Here is a 14,891-nt window from a genome sequence, read left to right on the forward strand (position 1 = left end):
CCGGAATCCAACTGCTCGGAACAATCAGCCCCGTGCTCCCGACACATCAGGTGTGCTCTAAAAGCCTTTTGGAGATCGGCCTCGGGAACAGCTGCACACCGACGGGGATGGTCCCTGGACAGGGACATGGTGACAGGTCCCGGCTGGTCCCGGCCCTGCGGGACACCGATGCTCAGGAAGGCGCTGCCATCTCAGTCCCGCGCTGTCCCCGCTGCCCGGACGCTGCGGCAGCACCTGCGGAGACAAGTGTAAGAGTCGGTCTGAAGTTTTATCTGATCTGCCTCACGACCATCACCAGAACTGTCAGTCCGGGGACACCGAGCGCTGTCACCGCCGCTTTGGGTCCCTGCCGGGGAACGGGAAGCGGCTCCTGGGCGAGAAGGCAGCGCCAAGGAGCCTCCAGAGCCCGAGGCAGGCAGGATGCGGCGCTTTGTGCCTCCACTCGGCGCCTGCAGTGCTTTGGGCTCTGAGGCACGTTCAAGTTCATGCCGAGCCAGCCCTGAGCCGGGCAGGGACACCTCCCGCCTGAGCAGCGGCGCCGAGCCCGGGGCGCCACGGCCCAAACTGTGCCGGGCACGGAGCAGCCACCTCCGGGCTAGCGAGAGCCACCGGGATGAGCCATCGCTGCTGCGGCACCGGCTCGTCGCCAGCGATCCGCGGCAAGGAGGAGACCGCGGGCAGCCGCTCCCTCCGCCAGCTCAGGCCAGGGGCACACGGGGGAAGCCGGCGCAAGGAACTCGCCAGAACCGCCCCGTTCCCCTGAGCGCGGCCCCTCCGGCCGCAGCGAGCCCGGGCTGGGGCACAACCGAGCGGGGTCGTACCTGTGCTGGAGCCGCTCCCAGCTCTGGGGCCGCCTGCCAGGACCGACACCGACGATTCTGACCCGATCAGACCCTCCAGGCGTGGGCGCCACGCGTGAAAGCCCAGCTGGGGACTCATGGGCTTTGTGACCTTTTCATCATTCATCGTGCGGGGAATCCTGTACAAAGCAATTGTCGGGAACCGTAGAGCTCATGCACATTTCTCTGCGTTCTGGATGATTGTGGGCTTTTCCCTAGGTGGGCTGAGCCAGGGTTGGCGAAAGCACCATAAATGTCAGAATGCTGGAGATCGTCCAGGGACCTCGGAGTCTGCCGGCCTTTGACACTTACGGTCAGTAAAATCCAGCGCTTTCCCTCAATTTGAAGCCGTTGTACAGTGCCGGTGCCATTCTCCTGCCATTCAAACATGATATTAGTGGAAAACGGTGATGTCCCGCATACTGAAACCCCAAAAGTCATAAAAAAGAGGTTTTTTACCTCAAATGAGAAGACTCAAATAATAGGTGAGTCGGCGTTTTCTCCAGTTCAAACACAATCCCCGAAAAGAAGCCCCTCGCAGTGTCCCTCTGCCTGGCAAGCACCGGCAGCGATGGGGAGAGCACTGCCAAGGAACTGCGAGCGCTGCACCTTCCCCGTGCTCCTCATCCCCTCCCAGCTCCTTCTTGTTCACTCCCGCTGCTCCCACTCGCCCTCCCAGTTCCCTCACAGCATTCCCTGTGCTCCCAGTTCCCTCCCAGTGTTCCCAGTATCTCTTCCAGCGCTCCCACCGACGGCAAAACCCTGCGGGGCTCTGTGGGAAATAGGGAAGTTACAGAACTCTCAGAAAGGTGAGTGAAAGCAAATTTCAGGATGGAGAAATGCAAGAATGCTGAAGATGCAAGGATAAGAAACAACAGGGCTATGTAGACACAGGCCTCAGGAAAATATCTTAAGCAAGACAGTAGAAATACGGAAGGTTAATAATGAGCTTTATCCATTGCTTGAATCTATTACAGGCAAGATTTGTTCAAAGCAGGATGAGCAAACACTTGTCAGCTTTTAATATTATGCTATTGGCTAGAAAGTTGTTAAAAGACTTTGTCACAAAGAGAACTTTTTCTGCAGTGCAGGCAGCTGGAGCTGTTCCATCTCCCTTGCTTGGTTCTGTAAAATGAGGCTGATGACTGTGATGCAATAAAGCTCTGAGACAGCTGCTCCAGCATTCTCCACCTGTTGTTTGTGCACATAGATACAGGTAAATATAAGGTAAAAGAAAAAATATCCCAGAAAAACCCAACAGTGCTGGTGCCCCGTGTGCTGCCCTGTTTTGTTTTATGAAACAACTCTTGGAATCCCCAGATGCTTGAAAGGGACACCTGTGGAATGATCCTTTTGGATTATAAATGAATATTATTCTCTTTTCTCCCTCAGCTCAGCGTCTCTCCTCCTCCACTTTCACAGAATGTTTCAACCTATTCCTGTTTTGGTTTTAGATCAAAACTGGGCAGAAATACTTATTAATGCAGTGGTTTTGGTTTACTAATTTGAAACTTTCTTGTGAGATAGGATCAGGAGGAAGGCAAAAACAGGCTCAACTTTAAATGGTGCAAAGAAAAACTTTATTGGTAGAAACTATAAGAAAAACCCCTGAGAATAAAGCTTTAGATCACTTTCCTTCTTCCTTCACGCATCTTCTATTTCACACTGAAAACGTACAAAACAAATCAGCTAGTTTAGTGCCTTTAAAATATTTTTTTTACTAATTTATTTGAAAGTTTGGTTTATTTGAAAGTTTTTTGTTTTTTGGATTTTTTTTTAATTTTTAGAGTTTTTTTAGAAGAAACAATTTTTCCATGGCTGTGATGTCACAGTGATTAACTGCACGGGAGAATGCAAATCTGATCACTCTGCAAAAAAAATTTTTTTTCATATTAATATTTTTTTCTTTAATTATTACCGAGGACTTTCTTACCTTATGAGGCAGACAGTAAGGATTATAACAGTTCAAACAAAGGTTCCTTTATATTTGAGAATAGAGGGGGTTTTTTTTCTTCTTCTTCTTCCCTGGAAAACAGTAGGGATTTTCTTACTATTTAAATTTAGGGGATTAAAGCAATTTTATTATCTGCTCTCTTTAACACTAATGCCTTTGCTCATATTTAAAGTTAGAACAATTATATTCACTCCATGATATTGTTATGTGTTACCGGGAAGCAAGAGGTTTCTTTCCTATAGCATTAAAAAAGAGAAATTTCAGGTTATGACTTTGCTCTTTTCCTTATTTGAGACTAGAGTTTGTTTTTTTGTTTGATTGTTTTGTTCTGTTTTGTTTTTAGTTTGTCCTTTTTGTTCTTTTGCTGGGTTTGTGTGTATCATTGTCTTGGTTTTCTTTTTTTATTTTTTTTATTTATGAGTGAGAAGAAAGTATCTGCAAAGTTTTATTCTCCTCATTGAAAGTGAGAATACCCTCCGGGGGCAGCAGATGATTCAGTTCTGTGATCTCTTCCAGGCCGAGGCTGTGGGTTACTTTAAGATAACAGAGTTTTCTAAGGCCATGCTTGGCGGGGCAAGGATTGTAAGGGTTCAGCCAGCAAATGGTGATTAATTTCTTGGCTGCATTCCATTTAGTAGAAAAGCTCGGCTCAGCCCCCCCTGCCCCGGCCCAGCCAGGCCAGTTCTCTTTGGAGAGGCTGGAAATGGAACAGAGCTTTGCTGGGATTTTTTGGCTTTACATGAGTGTTTCACACAGATGCATATACTTTCTTATTGGTATAACAAGGTGTCAATATTAAAAATCTGACACTGATTCCTCCTTGTCAGATACAAGGGAGACTGCCCAGGTCTCGGCAGGTAAAAGTTTCAGGAGCAGAATTTCAGAGTAGTACTACATGTTCCAGACAGTGCCAGACTTGGGACACAGTCTGGGATCATTGTTCAAACAGTAGATCTGGGAATGACAGCAAACGAAAATACTGCCTTCCCTAAAACTGATTCTAAGAGCCAAAGTGAAAATACTCCATTACGTTTACCTAATTAGTCAGAAATCAGACTGAATCCTGACCCAGATAAGGATTTTGATTCCTTAAAGAGGCAATTTCTTGCTCTGCCTGTGAGATATGGTAGAAATGATCTCAATCCACAATAGGAGGCCCTCTCTCATCATGGAATCAAAGAACTCAGACAAGCTATAAAGGAGAATGGTCTGTCTGATTTTGAGAACACGATAAAAAGTATTTTTAATTCCTGTGATCTCACTCCTGCAGATTGTCATAATGTGGCTTCCCTGACTTTAACCAATCCTCAGTATCTCCTGTGGGACTTGCAGTGGAAAGGTGTCTCTGCAGGCTCAGAGAAAGTTGTGCTGGCAGTGCCAATGCTCAGCTCCCAGTTGCTCAGCTGGCTGGGGATTCACCGTATGACAAGCGCCAGGATCAGGCTGTGCTGCCCAGAGCTGCCTCAGGAGATGCCAAGAGCGCTGTGAGAAAGGCTTTACGTGCTGTAGAGCCAGCTGGTAGCTGTGCTTTTCCACAGCAATGCAAGGCCACACTGAAGCTTGGAGTGCTGTGCTGGGCTGACTTTGTGCTGTTGTGTCCCTGTAGCCTCCAACCCATCCTAGCCCAGCTGTTAGGGTCAGTGGCTGCACTGAATTCGGCGATTTTATGTAGAAAGAAAATCTGACCCGATTGTTTGAGAACTAAAAAACTGTAATACTAGAAAATAACAAACAGCAAACTGAAAAGTTTCTACTGAACAAACTGGGAAAGATGGTACAGGGACACCAGCTCCATTCACAGGGGTAAAATGGCCAAAAAGAATTGTTAAAACATGTCAGGAGTATTTATAAATGTGGGGAAGGAGAGGAATTAGGGTGGAATTTAGGGAGCAGATCCAAGAGGGAAGGATAATTAGGAATATTAACATTATTGCAGAAAAAAAGAACTAATTACAACAAGGAAAGCAGAGAACTTTCTGGCAATGATCAATATACTGGAACTGAATGATTCTGAGGGTGATTTTTACTCATCACTACCGCGAGGGTTTTCCCACAGCCTTAAATGAGCTCACCAGTACTTATATAAGATAGTTTCAACATATTCCCGTTTGATTATTCAGCCCAGAAATAGGGATTGTAGTTTTAAGACTGGATTTGAGAGTGAAGGGGGGCAAGCGGGAGCGGCACAATGTCTGAGGGGGTTGTCTTCAAAACACGGAGATCTGAGTTTCATTGGACTGTGTCACTGTGGGGGACAGCAGGAGGAGCTCTCCTTCGCTTTTAGTTCGTCTTTGACTATGAAGCACAGAAGTTCCACCAACAGTTTTTCCTGGAATTACATGAACCTGCTCTGGACTGGGAATCAGGAGGGAGAAGCAGGAGGTTGCACCTGTGGATACCGCGGTCTGGCCTGAGCAGCGGCATTTCCCAGCGCTGGAGAAACTGAGAACTGAGAAAAGCAGTTACCATTACCACCCACATGAGAGAAACTTTGTGAAATTTTCATATCTTCCGAGAGGTGTAGGGGTTTGCCCGTTGAATAAACGAATATTTTCCACTTTTCTCTGAGGATATAGATGACATTAAAGCAAAAACAAGTTAAAAAGGGAGTATTAAAGAGGCTGAATTAATTGTTTCTGTTGATGTCTACAATAAGATAACTGCTCCTGTAGTTCAGAGGAGCTGAGTTTAACAGAAGTAAGCACCATACAAACTTCACATTCCTCATATCTATATCAAAAGAATTGCATCTTGACATTGTTGTAATTCCAGCTTAAGCGATTTGCTGACCTTATTTCCAAGTGGATTCCTCTGGACGCCCAACTCCGCTGCGCTCGGCACGATGAACAGACAAAAGGAACAAAAACCGCTCCACGGATTTAGTCATTAATGACACGTTGCAAGTGTCGCCTTCAGCGGGACCGAGAAATGCGATCGAAACGGCGGTTCAGGCATACGGCGACCCCGGAGCGGCTCCAGCACAGGTACGACCCCGCTCGGTTGTGCCCCAGCCCGGGCTCGCTGCGGCCGGAGGGGCCGCGCTCAGGGGAACGGGGCGGTTCTGGCGAGTTCCTTGCGCCGGCTTCCCCCGTGTGCCCCTGGCCTGAGCTGGCGGAGGGAGCGGCTGCCCGCGGTCTCCTCCTTGCCGCGGATCGCTGGCGACGAGCCGGTGCCGCAGCAGCGATGGCTCATCCCGGTGGCTCTCGCTAGCCCGGAGGTGGCTGCTCCGTGCCCGGCACAGTTTGGGCCGTGGCGCCCCGGGCTCGGCGCCGCTGCTCAGGCGGGAGGTGTCCCTGCCCGGCTCCCGCACGCTGCGCTTGTCTCCGCGGGTGCTGCCGCAGCGTCCGGGCGGCGGCGAAATAAATCGTGATTTTAAAGAGTTAAAGTTGTTGCCAAGGATTAGAAGCGATTCATAATGATCGGTATGTAAGTTAGAAAAACAAACGATAGGTTAAAGATTTTTGATGCTTAAGCTAGAGATAATAGATGTTTTGTTTGCCATTATGAGCTTGTTTCAGTTTTCGTTATAGAAAGAAGTGGAGTAAGTGAACTGTTATAAGAACAGATTGAAACCGATAGAACACTGGCTGACACCTGGACTTTATAGCAACCTGTCATGAAGCAGGGGATATTCCGGATTGTGTCAGGGGGTCACAGAAACCTGATGAAGATTTGCCTTACTTCAATTTTCAAGACCAGTGACTCAACTCGAGACCAACACATCCAAGAGAAGAACTGCACACCCGTCATGGACTATTGGCCTCATTTTAGTATAGAGCGGGGGTGGGAGGTGCTGGGATTATACATATGTATATGTAAGACTTTGGGAAATAAACAGAGGACATGGAACCTTGTACGGGGCTGCCACATCTCTAGGGGATTACCCGCCGGGGTCTTAATTAACATACCACTTTGTAAATTTGCCTAGTTAGAGAGTGTTTGTCCGTGAACATATCGGTTTTAACGATTCCATTTGGCCACCACGGCAGGTCGAGGTTCTCTCGGCTGTAAGATCAGCTCGGGGGGGGGTGGGGGGAGGTGAACACCTCAATTGCCCCCGGGATATTCCTGGAAGAGAGGGTTCCGCTGCCTGGAGTGTCCGTTCAGAAGCAAAGAACTCCGGACAGAACCGTGTGTTTCAAAACTGAAACAGTTTTAAGTAGTGATCTGTAAGGCGTGGTGAGGAAAGGCCATTGGGAAGGCGTGGGACGCGTCCCTGCACAAGCTGTGCCTGTGCCGTGTCCCTGAGAGCTGCCCGCTGCATTTGGTGTCGGGGCTGTTGTGCCGGGCTCGGCCTTTGGCTGCCGCCAGAGCGGGATTTTGCCATTTGTTGTGCCGTAAAGGGCTCAGTTTGCTGCCAATTCGGGGCTAGCACTTTTAAGGACAAACCCTTGTCTATGGTCATTATGCTGCTGTGAATGTATCGTGGCTCTGAGAGGGGTTGTGAGGAAAAGAAAGCCCCCTCCCCACCGTGGTGTGTGGTGTGTGTACTTCAGCTGACCTGGAATACTTTGGGGGGGCTTTAGTACAGGGTGTTTGTGAGTGTTTCCCGCGGGAATAATCAGGCTGTGATGCTGGTTTGCGTGGAAGAGATGTTCGTTTGCGTGTCAGTGAGTGACGGAGACTCGTGTGCCTCAGACCTGTCGTGTCTCTTTGATGTAACATTGCCATCTTGAGTTAAAAGTTGGTAGGGTTTTTTGGGAACGGAGACATGGACGTTGTTGAAGAAAATTAGTACAGACAAAGGACAGGAACGATTTAGCAGAGCAGAGTGAAAGCGTTTAATAAGGGCTTAGTTGTGATTCTAGACTCAGAGATTGTTTGTAAATAATAAGGGTAACTTGTGTCTGAGAATCCAACCTAGGCACACGGAAAGAGGGAGTTCCCTTCCCTCAGTGGTTTGGGCTGGACTCGTGGGAGTTTGTGAATTCAGTAAACTGGAGGATAGACAGGGGAAATTCAAGAATATATTTCGAAGGTTTTTGTCAAATGTCTGCTGGAAAACTGGTGGCTTTGGATTAGGAACAACCGTGTGTAGAGAATTTAGAAAGTCAAGAAGAGGTGAATGGAATAGTTTGTATTTGTGGGGAGTTTCCTGCAGTTTCTGGTGCATCTAGAGGCTGGCATGGTGCGTGGGTGCTATTGCAGTGTAAGATTGGCACGGGATGCTGTTCTTGTTCTTCTGCTAACTGTACAGAGAGTGTGCTCAGGGCCACCAGCTCCCTGATGGAGCTGATTTAGAACCAAGGATTTTAAAGCTGGTGTGTGGAAAGTCACACTGAGTACCTGAGCTGTGGCTGTGTGAGAGGAAGGCTGGGAAAGGGCTGTAAGGAGCTGTGGAGCTCGGTTTGGGTGGGAGAGACAGGAAGCAAAGGAGGAGATAATAAGAATTAGAGTGCTGGTTTTGTTGAGGGGAGGAGGAGTGATGGGAGCTAACCAAAGTAAAGAGATCTGAGGGAGGGATTCAACAACTAGTGGATTTATTTCTACGACAATCTACAGGAGACATTAAGCACAAACTTCAGAATATACAGGGCCCGACATCCCAAGGTTTAGGGACTTGGCTAGAAGTGGCATGGAAAGATTTTAGCAGCTGGAAAGAAGGGTGCAAAGAAAGGATGAGGAAACTGGTAGCAGGAGGAAGGGAAGAAGAAGCAAAGGGAGGTGTAGACAAGAGCCACCAGGGCAGGGAGCAGCCCAGGCAGGGACAGACCAATGTGCACTGTGTGAGAAAACTGGACACTGGAGGAACCAGAGCCCACAAGGAGGAAAAGACGATGATGGAAGGGAAGAAGATCAGAAAGGGGAGGCAGTGGCTGCTTATGTTAAGGAAGGCTGAGGTGGACTGGGAGATCTTATTTACACATATTTATGTCTTAGTTTTGCTTAGTTTTGCCTATATTCACTTGAGATTAAAATGAACCAAAACTCCTCTTGTGCTTGTGCTTCCCCAGTTTGGGGATTATTGGGGGTTTTTGACAAAGGTGTTCAAATTCTTTATTGCATTTGTACTTTTCAAAATTGTTTTGGGAGCATGTGTCTTTGTTTTTTGGGCACATTCTAGACTTTGAGATGAGTTTTTGCTGGTTTAAGGTTTTGGGTTTATTACTTATTACAGTTAGCCTTGCACCCTTTACTTTGTTTGAAAATTTTGGCTTCATTTATTGCAAGGGTGTTTTCTTTTCTTTTTGATTTTTGCAAGCATGGTAAATGTCAGGCATTTTTCATTATTTTGGTTGGCTAATATTGATGAAATATTCTTTAACTTTTTGTTTTATTTCCCTCCTTTTCTGGGAAATTTAAAGTAAATCCTTTTCATTACTTGAAACGTTCTTTATTTAGCTAATTATTATGATGGATGTCTTTCAATGGTCTTTTATGCACTTTTGACAGCAAGGTTAAAATTGATATGTGTTTTAAATTTTTTTAATTTCAAACACATATTATAATAGATACTACCAAGCTTATACTAACTACTATTAATATTACAATTATAGAGTTCTATAGTGTGTATAATTTTTTTTTTTTTGGTGACTATTTAAAGTGCATCTCACTAGTGATAACTTGTGTTTTGTTTTAGTTTTTGTATAACTTTGTGTAATCTTTTCCTCTTATGAGAGACAGTAACTAGAGTTTTTTGTCTACTTTTTTGATTTTTAAAATATTTTAGTCAAGTTTTGATGTTTGGTTAATTGTCTTACAATTGTAAGATTTATTTTAATAGTTGCAGGTAATACTTCGTCATACATTGTGTAATTTGATCTTGTTAGTTCATGGGATATAGTGGGTGTAAAATATGACAAGTCAAATCTAACGATTTCAGCAAAATGATAAATACAAATATTTGAGTGATTCTTCTTAGGCAAAGTTACATAATTGCTGTTATCTATTTTTATGAAAGCACAAGCAGTTTTTAGGCATGCACAGCCTTGGGGGATATATACAAGCATAGTTTTTGACAAGTATTTGGATGAGTTTTAAAGTGACAGGCTCCTTGTTTAGTGTCTAGACATACCTTTATTCACCAGTGGCTGTCAGGACCTTGGATCTTTGCTCCATACCAGTGAGAACCTCCAGATTACCCTCGACAGCTGCCCTGGACAAGTCTCCATTCACCTCCCAAAACATCAACTCCTTAATTCAGTCTTCAAATTGACACCAAAACCTCTAAAAAAGTCATACACCTTTAAAAGCTCTGACTGTTTACAGTGACTGCTCTGGAGGATCCCACAAGTCAGTTATGACTTGGAAAAAGCCCAACACTCAGAAGTGGGAGTCTGATGTTGAAATTGTTCAGGGATCCCCACAAAACACAGAACTGGCAGCCGTCGTTAGAGCTTCTCAAAGAACCATTAATTTGGTCACCAATTTGGCTGATGCTGCAGGTGTAGCTGAAAGGGCTGAAGATGCTTTATTAAAAGAGGTTGTGAGTCCAAATTTGTATAAATTGCTCTGTAACTAGTATATCTTCTCTGCTATGGAGAGCAGCCCTGCCATATAATGCATGTAAGGTCAGCCAGTGATCTGCCAGGCCCCACTGAAGGAGGGAACTGCAGAGCTGATGCTCTGGCCATGGCAGTGCAGAGCTCCACCCTGCCACACACCTTTAGCCAAGCCAAGCTCAGCCATCAGCTCTGCCACCAGAACAGCCCTGCCCTGGGAAGAGTGTTTAAGTTAAGCAGAGAGCAAGCCAGAGCAGTGGTGGCCTCATGCCCCAGCTGTCAACAATATGCCGAGCCATCCGTGGGCACCGGGGGAAATTCCTGAGGGCTGGAGAACTGCCAGCTGTGGCAGATGGATGTAACACACTGCACCCCATTCACAAAACTCAAATATGTACCTGTGCCCATCAACACTTTCTCTGGGGCTGTGTTTGCCTCAGCCCAGGCAGGAGAGAAGGCCAAGGATGTGATCCAGCAATTCCTCCTTGTGCTCTCCACCTTGGGCATTGCCCAGAACATCAGAACAGATAATGGTCCCACCTACACCTGCCAAAAGTTCCATCAGTTTCTAAATCAGTGTGGAGTGAAGCCTGACACAGGTATGCTCCACTGTCCCACAGGACAATCCATTGCAGAGAGGGCCCATGGAACAATCCAAAGGCTCCTTGATCAACAGAGAGGAGGGACAGAGACCATTCCTCCCATTGAGAGGCTCTGTAAGGTGATCCGTGTTTCAATTATTTAAAGGATTAATTTATGGAGCCAAGCCCCCCTGTCAGCCAGCACTTCTCTAATAACACCTGAGCTGAGCTGGAAGAGAAGCTGCTGGTGCTGATCAAGGACCCTGAGCCCAAGTAGGTCATGGGCCTTTGCCACTCATCCCCTGGGGGATAGGTATGCCTGTGTCTCCACAGGATCAGGCCCAAGGTGGATCCTAGGGGAGAACATCAAGCCCTGTCTCTAGCACTGAACACAGCATCCAGAGAGAGCCCAGAACAAGAAAAAAACCTCAGAAAGATGAGATGTATGTGGCAAGGAGAAGGAGAAAACCTGCCTGACCCCAACTGGATGGACACCACAACAGAAGAAAAGGGAACCAAACTTACCTGGTTTATGTCATTACTGGACTGAGCTAAGAAGAAAATGGACAAGATTTTTCTACAATGATTATCCATTTCTTTATGCCCCTGCCCCACCCTGCCTCTCCCCTCACCCTGTCTCCTACAGTCACACACCCTCCCTCTTACCCTCTGCCCTAAGAACAATGTTTCTTATCCCATCCCTGTACCCTGTAAGATCCACTTGCACATTACTACTTCACACCTCTGGATTTTAAGTATTCTTTGATCCCAACAGAGTAACCCATGTCCAGCCCCTCCCTCCATGAGCCCATGAACCCAATGATGCTGCTGCCTCCAGCCAACACCGCTCAGCTTTGGATGCTCCTGCTCCTGACAGCGGCATTCAGATGGATCCTCCCTCAGCCCAAACTAAATGTGTGGTGACCCTGCAACAAACTCTACAGCAGGACAATCTGTGCCTGGCCATGGGTGACCTCAGTGACCCTCCAGCCACGTGCCTGGTGGGAATTCCACTGACACCAAGAGACCATCCCTCTGCAGGTAAAAAACCCAACCCAGTGCATACCTGGGATGGGGGACAAGGATTTTGCTGCATGCACCAGAGGAACCCCAAGAGCTGAACCTGTTGGGCTCCTCCCTGGCCCCTTTCTGTATTCAATGTTACTGTTCAATTTTACATCAGCCTCTCCCACAGCCTGAATCCATTCAATCTCTCCTCAGAAACACCTGGGCCGGAGAACATGGCATTGAATGGATGTATCATATCCCTTATCCTGCACCAGCTGCAGGGAAAGTAGAACAGTGCAACAGAGCACTTGGGACTGCCCTGAAGGCACTTGGTGGAGGGACATTCAAGGATTGGGAAATGAACTTGGCAAAGGTCACCTGGATGGTCAATACTCCAGGCAGCAAAAGAAAAAGGTGGGAGATAAAGTCAAGTGCAGGGTAGAGAAAAGACAGCAACAATGTGCAGTGACACAAGGCAGCAAAAAAACTTGGCAAAAAAAGGTTAAGAGAGAAAAATCAAAAAGAAATTAAGGAATTAGTGGAAAAAGAAAGCAAAAATAAGTGGGGGAAGGGTGGGGAAAAAAAAGAAGGGAAAAAATAGGGCCAAAATATGGGGAGAAAAGGCAGTGGGGAAAAGGTTGGGAAGAGTGAGAAAATGGAGAAGACATAATAGTAAGAACGTGGTGTTAAAGAAAAAGGAAAGCACTAGAAAGGAGAGGAGAAAAGGGTGTGAAACATGAGCAGAAGAAGGATAGGGAATTTAAGTGGGAAAACCAGGAATCCCAGAGACACCCACACACACCTCAGGCCCCCCACCCCAATCCCACAGAGCACCCCCACATTCCCCCAAGAGAGCCCCTCCAAATCCCACACACAGCTGGGTGTGGATTCTCCCAGGAGCACACGGGAACAGCTTCTGGACACGGGATGGGAAGAAGGGGCAGGTGCAGGAATGTGTGCCCGCTGTGCTGCCAGCCCAGCAATCAGCCTGGCTGGGCCATGCCATGGCAAAGTGTGTCCTTAACCACTGCCAGGGCTCTGGGCTCCAGCTGCAGCTGAGCAGCAAAGGGATTAGTGCAGGCAGGAGAACATCCCATGCTGTGTTACTCCTGTCAGCTGTGGATCTCTGCTGGCAATAGAGCCTCTCCTTCAGCAGGCCAACGCTCCTAGATGGGAATGCACAAGGCTACGAGGCTGGGGAGTGAAGAGCAAAGCTGCTGCCAAGGGAAAGCTCAGTTCCTTCAGAGAAATCACCCAGGCCACTGCAGCACTGGCACAGCTAGGAAGCAGAAAAGGAGAGATTTCCAGTCAAGTCTTTGTGGTTTGGTAGGGAAAAGGAGCACTGATAGCTAATGGCTGCAGGGATGGCAATCTAAATTAGTTCAGAGCAGATTTCCCTTTTTTGATTTGGTGAGGGTTATTAACCTCACCTGCAGTTACAAGGCCAAATAGTTACAGTTTTGGGATATATTCTAGTTTAATCCAGCTGTCCTCCATGCTGCACACTCACAGCAGCCATATTGAACTATCATATGTGGGAATTTGCTTCTATTCCTAACTGATACTGCTCTCCCAGGGAGAGAGCTGGGAAATTTGTATTTCTGCTCCTGTGATCTTTCTCGTGTTTGTCATATCTGATTCCAACCCCAGATTTTCTCACTGCAATGTTGATTCTGGACATCTCTGAGTGTACCTGCTGCCCCTGAAAACAACACTGATGGTTATTAACAAAAGGAAAAGACCAGACACATAATTTCCAGGTTGGCAGCCCAGTTGTCCCTCGGTTCCTGTCTTTTAGTGACAGCAGTCGATGGTCACTCCTGCTCCGGTGCTTGGATTATTTTATTTTATATCATTCTCTCTATTTTATTCCATTCACACTTCCCAGCCCTTCCCGTGCCTCTCTTTTTAACCAGCACTGCCACCCCCTGGTCTCTTGCTGCAGCTCTTTCAGTCGTTTCACAGCGGCCACTGCTGGAGCAGCACTTGGAGAACATTTCACACCAGTCTCTCTCTGTTCTATTCCTGTCACTCCTCCCAGCCTTTCCTGCTGCTCTTTCAGCACCTGCACTGCCCTGACAGTCCCTTGGTGCAGCTCTGTTTGGTGACACTTTGGCAGCAGCCACTGCTGATGCAGTATTATTAGACTATTTCATAACATTGTCTGAATTTTATTCCCTTCACATTTCCCAGCCTTTCCCGGGACTCTTTTTAACCAGCACCGCCGCTCCCACGGTGGCTCGGCCCAGCTCCATTAGTGACAGCGGGCAGAGGAGACCCGGCAGTGCAGCTTTTGATTCTGTTTGTTTTCTTCTCCTGATGCAGCTGCAGCAGCTCCCCAGCTGTGCCTCGGTGCAGCTCTGTCAGTGACAAGGGGCTCTGGCCAGGCGGGCTGAGCCAGGGCAGGGCCAGGGCAAGACACAGCGCAGCGCTGGCGGCGTCCGGCGCTGCTCGGAGCCTGCCGGCCTTGGCAGCTCAGGCACACAATGAACCCCAATTGGCGGCGATATCCAGCACCTGCTGTTTCTCCCCTCGTACCCTGGATGCATTTGACAGTTCTCCATTTCCTCCCTCAGAGCTGCAAAGCAAAATGCCCGCCTGCCCCGTGCCCATCCCCGCCCCTTCCCACCGCTCCAGCCTTGTCCCTCTTTCTCTCCCCTTTACTCTGCTCCACTTTCTCCTCCTCCTCTCCCTGCCAGCTCGCAGCAAAGACATTTCACCCCCTGGCACCAGCTGCCTCCTCTCACTCCAGGCACCTGCCCGTGAATCCAGAGCCGCCGTGGCAGCGGGTAATGGTGGGATAGGAGTGAATTATTGCAGGGATGATTGGGCTGGGCTGGGCCTGGCCAGGTGCCCGGTGCCAGCAAAACCGCTCTGTGCCTCTCCTGCTGACCCTGGGTGGGGAACAGAACACATCAGGAAAGGCTCGAGGGACTCGATAAAGGCAGTGCGAGATGTCTCCCCGATCATGGGAATAAATGGCTGAGAGAGAAAAAATTAATTTCATTTATTTTAAAGCAAAATAGGTCAAGGGGAAGAGCATGTGCCAACTGTTCGTCATCGTCTT

This window comes from Erithacus rubecula (assembly GCF_903797595.1).
Source record: "Erithacus rubecula genome assembly, chromosome: 9".
Lineage (NCBI taxonomy): Eukaryota > Metazoa > Chordata > Aves > Passeriformes > Muscicapidae > Erithacus > Erithacus rubecula.